Source organism: Oncorhynchus mykiss, chromosome 9, assembly GCF_013265735.2.
Source record: "Oncorhynchus mykiss isolate Arlee chromosome 9, USDA_OmykA_1.1, whole genome shotgun sequence".
NCBI lineage: Eukaryota > Metazoa > Chordata > Actinopteri > Salmoniformes > Salmonidae > Oncorhynchus > Oncorhynchus mykiss.
The window spans coordinates 14,477,075-14,483,797 of NC_048573.1; positions in this window are offsets into that span (position 1 = coordinate 14,477,075).

The window sequence follows — 6,723 nt, forward strand, 5'->3', positions numbered from 1 at the left end:
TTTTTGTAAGGGGGCCACTTTGGGTTGAGACAATCATTCAGAGGGCTACACAGATCTTTATTTGTTGTACTTTTTCTTCCAAAATGGTCAACTACCAATTCAGAACAAATTCAGAGCAATAGAGCACATGCAATTGATTTGATGTACAGCACATCACAAATATTCACATACACACATCAAATAAGCTACATCACATGAATAAGGCCCATACTAAGGGTTACCACAGTAGATGGGTGAGTGAAAATGTCCCTTCTGCTCCTTGACTGAATTCATTCTAAATGTATAGTCTGTAGTTGCTATCCTTGTGAGGCAATCCAGGTGTGCATTGGTCAGTCTGTTTCTCTGTTTTTGTTTCACAATGTTGATTGTGGAAAATGTGTTGACAAAAAATGATGTCACCTTTTGCACACACTGCTTCAGAAGTGGATACTCTGTGTCTGACACAAGGCTCCAGAAATGGGCAACGCCTGATATTAGTTCCCCTAGCAATGTGTCACTTGCCTGCAGCTCCACTATCTCACTCTCTATTCCAGCACAGTCAGGACAGAGGGCTGTGATGACTGGGGTCAGAGGTGACACTGGCACATGAAAGGTGTTCTCAAAGAAGTTGAAAAACTTGTTGTATTCCATGACATCCTTGAATCTTGACTCAGACTCCAACTTCAACTCTTCCAACACGCGCACAAATGTATCATAGCTCAAATGTTGCAGTATGTCTTGCCATGTTCAGGTGGCAGTGATTGTTCGTTGGTAACTGTCAAGTTGTCCTCCAGCTCGTCCCCCCCCCCATATTCATTGTCAATAGAGTTACGTTCTTTTTTAAAATAATAAATCGATGCTAGTAGCAAACTGATATGTGTCAGTCGCTGAAGCTGAGCAGTTGCGTTCTATTTCAGTAAACCTTCTATTTGACCTTTCTGTTCAACAGCTGCGCTATACTGTCATCTATCTGCCGTCCAGGGAACAATAGATATATTCAAATAAGTGATTCAGGCCTGCATTAAACACATTGAATTTAAAAGGTATCATTGTTATGTATTATGAATGGAAAATAGGAAAATCACCACAAGCCGCAAATGAAGGGCCGTATGCGCAATGAGTACCACTGTTCGAAAATAACTGTGTCCACAGGGGATTGTGACTGGCTCCTTCAGTAGATCCAGACAGAAAGAACAACAACAGAGCTGGTCCTGGTTCAGCAGACATCCTTGTTGAGCCATTTGGACTGTTGTTCACTCTCACACAGACAGAGAGCACAGATACTCAGATCAGTTTCCTCAGAAGTGTATGTGTACTTCCAGAGGGGCGGAGTTAGAGGGAAGGAGGGAGAGAGAGAGAACACTGTACATAGATAGCCATAATATAATATTTAAAATGCCTCTATTCTTTTGAAACTTTTGTGGGTATAATGTTTCATGTTCATTTCTGATTGTTAATTTCTCTTTTGTTTATTATCTACTTTACTTGCTTTGGCAATGTAAAGATATGTTTCCCATGCCAATAAAGCCCTTTGAATTGAATTAAAACTGGGAGAGACAGAGATAGAGAGAGAAGTAAGGGGAAAATGTGAACGTATTAAACTGACAAACATTCTAGGAGTAATTAAATGATAGCCAATCACAGGGAGTTGTACATATGCATCTCTCATAACAATCAATTGAGAGAGTAAGAGAGAGAGAGAGATAGACAAGAAGAGATTTAAACTATTTTAAAACCTTTATTATTAACCCCCTAAACAGTAGAATCAGTTACTTGATCTATTTTCACTCTAGATAGTGGATTTTTAACATCATACATTTCCAATTATAAAAAATAAAAAATTACTGATTGTCAAATCTGGAGATCAAATTTGACATTGACATTTTTCTGTCATTTAGTAGACGCTCTTAACCAGAGCTACTTACAGTCAGACCAGGGCAGGCAGGGGTCATATGGAGAGACAGGGTGGAGATACAAGTATCCATAGCCAGGGGAAGTAGGGGTGCTGAGGGTGGTGCAGCACACCCTGATAAATCACACTAAAAATATTTTTCTCCCTCAAAATTTGTACCCCTTTGTGAGCGGAGAAAAAACTGCCATCTATGGTTTATATATCTATGGCTGGTTGTGGCTGTAGGTTTGCCTTTTGCAGATTTCAAAATATGAAAAGCACGGGAAAAGCATATAGTTTGGAAAGCAAATGCTTACTGCTGAAAAGAGAAGTCTAATCTGTGATTAGACTATGGCTTCATCTTCATCATTAGGTGAGTCAGCGTGCTGCTGGAAATGTCAATGTCAAAAGTTCTGTGTTGGGTCCAATACTAACGCAGACAAGGCCTTCTCCCAAGGTGGATATTCTAACTGGAAGAATACTAGTGATAGTACCTAAGTATTTGCTAGGCACGCATCAAACAAAGAACAATTTATATGCACTGCACTGTGGAAAGAAAAAATAGTTTGACGTGCTATGGGAACAACAGTGGCAAAACTTGTTCATGATGAGCAGCAGGCAAGAAATCGCATTTATTTATAAGACCTCAGAATAAGACCCAAATGCAGACAGTTCGAATCACAGATGTTTATGAACAAAAACAGGGGCAGGCAAACGATAGGTCAAGGGAAGGCAGAGGTCGATAATCCAGGGCAGTGTCAGATAGATACAGAGACGGCAGGCAGGTGAAGGGGTTAAACCAAGGCCTCATATACCCTTTAAAAGGTTTTTCAAATTGTGTTATGATAAACTGTAAGGTCTCCTCTTTAGGAGACCTCTCTGTGTGTGTTAACACCTGTTTTGAGTGTTGTGCCCTTCAGACACTATCAGAAGGTGGAAACCGCTTACGTTCATACTCCTCCTGTCTGGGCCCCACCGTGGCTGTCTGAGGTTTTGAGAATACCACTGGTTTACTGAAAACACAAGGCTGCCGCAGGCCTGATGAAAACAGCCAGCTGCCAGAAGATGCTTGGGCTCGTTCACCTTGTTATGACCTTATACTTGTGAAGAAAGATCAAGTTTCGGTCAAACCCACTTCTGCTTTTAACTGCTGACAAGATGGTTGCTGCTGTCAGGGGGAGGTTAGATTTAGTCTTATTCTGAGCACAGACAGTAGAAGCGGCAATGAACACAGAGACGTCAGGGACCATGGTGGGCCACCAAAAGCGCCTCACGTACCTGGTTCTCTATTCCCCAGATCAGTGAAGCCGTCAGACACGAGGTCGAAAGGATGGTCTCAGGGTCCGAGGGTGTAGCAGCGGGGCTATAATGCCGTGAAAAATGCATCCGACTTAACATTCTTGGACCCCAGGGGGTAGGAGATGGTCAAGTTGAACCGGGTGAGCAGCAGGGCCCATCGAGCTTGCCTGGAGTTGAGACGCTTGACGGTGTGGAGTTATTCCAGAGTTATCCCATAAGACCTTGAAGTAACTCCTCTTGTCTTCCAATGGTGTCTCCTTAGGAGGAGACTGTGTTGGGGAGCTGGTCTGAATCTGCTGGGTCAGTCATGGCCTTAGGATGAGACCCAGATGCAGACAGGTCGAATCACTGATGTTTATTAACAAAAACAGGGGCAGGCAAACGATAGGTCAAGGGCAGGCAGAGGTCGGTAATCCTTGAGCCAATTGAGGCATTAATTATGTATGTGTGCCACTCAAAGGGTGAATAGGCTAGACAAAATATTTATGTGCCATTGAATGGGGTATGGTAGTAGGTGCCAGGCACACCGGTTTTCATCAAGAACTGCAACGCTGCTGGGTTTTTCAAGCTCAACAGTTTCCCGTGTGTACCAAGAATGGTGCACCACCCAAAGGACATCCAGCCAGATTGACACAACTGTGGGAAGCATTGGAGTAAACAAATGGGACAGCATCCCTGTGGAACGCTTCCGACACCTTGTAGAGTCCACGTCCTGACGAACTGAGGCCGAATTAGGAAGGTGGTTCTAATGTTTGGTGTACCCAGTGTAAATTGTCATTCCTTCATCCATCTGGTATTTTGTTTAATAGGCTTACTACTTGGTACCACAGTTTTTCTTTTGTTTGCATTCGTAGTTGTGGAAGTATTCTAGGACAAACTGCTATCCACTATATTAGTTTGCATGCAGTAATAACTAGGCTACTACTTTCAGCATTTAGTTTGTATTATCTTGGTAAGACAGCTGTGTGTGCAGCTGCATTCTCATAGGGTAACTCACCTATTACAAACAGCCTAGCTATATTGTAGCCTATATTCATTACCAAAGGCCTTGCTGTAGGGTGCTGTCCATTGTGCTGTTGCAGTGTAGAAGAGATAGGCTACAGATTTCAAAGTAACCTAATGATCTCTGCATTTGAACCTTATATTTATTTTGGTACATTGTGATTCTATATCATTCAAATAAAATGTAAATTGCCCCTCAGCCACTTTATCCCGGGGCCAAATCCGGTGGGGGTACATGAAGGCAGCGTTGGTTTTCTGCTGTGCGATGTCCTTGTCTTTGTTGAAGGTTCCGCTCAGCCTGACTTACAGGACCACACCCACAAGTCTAGCGAGTGGTTGTAACCATCGCTAGCACGTTTGGAAAAGGAAAATGATATTACCATATACTAAAAGGACAGTATATTACTATATGTGTATTTGTGTTGTGTTTTTATTTCCCATAGCTCACCATAAAGGGAGTGGCAATAGTGTTGAAGTTAGTTCAGTTGCAGCTGTTCAGAAGTACAAAAAATGTCCAGGACAGTTCCTAGTTATACTAAAGAAGTACAAGAAATAACTATTTAAGGTTTGTTCAAATGTAAACACTCTGACGAGACTCTAAGACAACTAAAATACACACTTTATAGCAGAAACACTCAGACAAAAATATCATATTTAACACAGAGTTTATTAGGGGTATAGTAGAAATACAGTATTAGTGGACATTAGCAGAGAACCTCAACCAGACACTCAGACTAAGTCATTCTTAACAGGACCATATTGAATATGTAAACACACGGCCCTGTTCACACTCAACTTGTACAACTCACCTACCACACATTTGGCACAATGGTTGTGATACAACAGAGAGTTTATCTGCACAAAAACAATGAAGTGCTGTGGAGACACCACACAATGGTAGTGTAAAAAAAAAAATCAGAAACTATGACAAAAATATCCTTCACATCACAACCATTGTGTTAAGGTCTTCATACATCCATGCCAGGTCAGAATTAAGGAAGAGACAATAGTGTTGAGGCACAGACAGACTGCCTACTACTGCAAGACTGAGACTTGTTATTTAGCATAAACGCTAAAGGCATAAAATATCATATGAAACACTGAGTTTATTAGGTATATAGAAGAAGTACAGTATCAGTGGACATTAGCAGAGCAGCTCAATCACACTCAGGCACACTGTTTATACTTGCCACTTATATGCGATCTTGTCCAGATCTTGTCTTGGTCTTGTACTGATCCTGTCCTGGTCTTGTACTGATCCTGTCCTGGTATTGTCCTGATCCTGGTCTTGTCCTGATCCTGGTCTTGTACTGATCCTGATCTGGTCTTGTACTGATCCTGATACTGGTCTTGTACTGATCCTGTCCTGGTATTGTCCTGATCCTGGTCTTGTCCTGATCCTGATCCTGGTCTTGTACTGATCCTGATCTGGTCTTGTACTGATCCTGATCTGGTCTTGTACTGATCCTGATCTGGTCTTGTACTGATCCTGATCTGGTCTTGTACTGATCCTGTCCTGGTCTTGTACTGATCCTGATCTGGTCTTGTACTGATCCTGATCTGGTCTTGTACTGATCCTGTCCTGGTCTTGTACTGATCCTGTCCTGGTCTTGTACTGATCCTGATCCTGGTCTTGTACTGATCCTGATCTTGTACTGATCCTGATCCTGGTCTTGTACTGATCCTGATCCTGGTCTTGTCCTTATCTTGTCTTGATCTTGCCAGTTTACACTTATAAAATCTAATCAAAATCAGTTCACAATGCATCTTTTAATCGTCTACACATCAGGACAAAGGACTCATGATAGAAGCAGGTATAAAAGTGGCTTCTCACAGGCTGATCAGATCAGTTACTTTTTATGATACCTGTGCTGTAGCAACAGTACATTGTTAATGGGGAAAACTCAAGAGTGATGCCAAGGGGGAAATTTGTTTGCAATCATCTAACAATAACCTATGTACAGTTACAGTTACATTTCTGATGGGGCCGTTATATCCACATTACAGCACGTTTTTCATCAGTCCAAGTGTAGCCCACATGAAACAATGAGAAAGAACTGGCTTTTAATTTGCTTGGTGAAGATAAAGGCAATGTATAATTACTATCACATTTTTAAAGAGCACTTTAATTAATTTTACACAGTAGTTCTCTCTCTCTCCCCCCCCCCCCCCCCCCCTGTCCTCCTCTCTCCTGAGAAACTTAGCTGCACTTCCTAACCTCTTTTTTTTAATTTTAAATAATCATTTTTTCTTCACATTTTCAAACAGTACATTTATATTTTCCAACGGGGCTATACATTTGGGTGAGGTTTTTTTCTTGCCCGAGTGGCCTCGTTTCACTACCAAAAAATAAATAAAGCTATCTAGTGTGCAGCTAAATAAAAACAATGTCAAATACAGGTATCCTAGTCAAATAATTAACATCCGATCACATTAACCGTTACTCTCTCGCGGGAAACCTTCACTCTTGCACAGACATTTAGAAATGAAACATGACAATTTGAAAAAATAAACCACCAGCTTATTTAGCGAGAATAAGGACGACTTTCGAA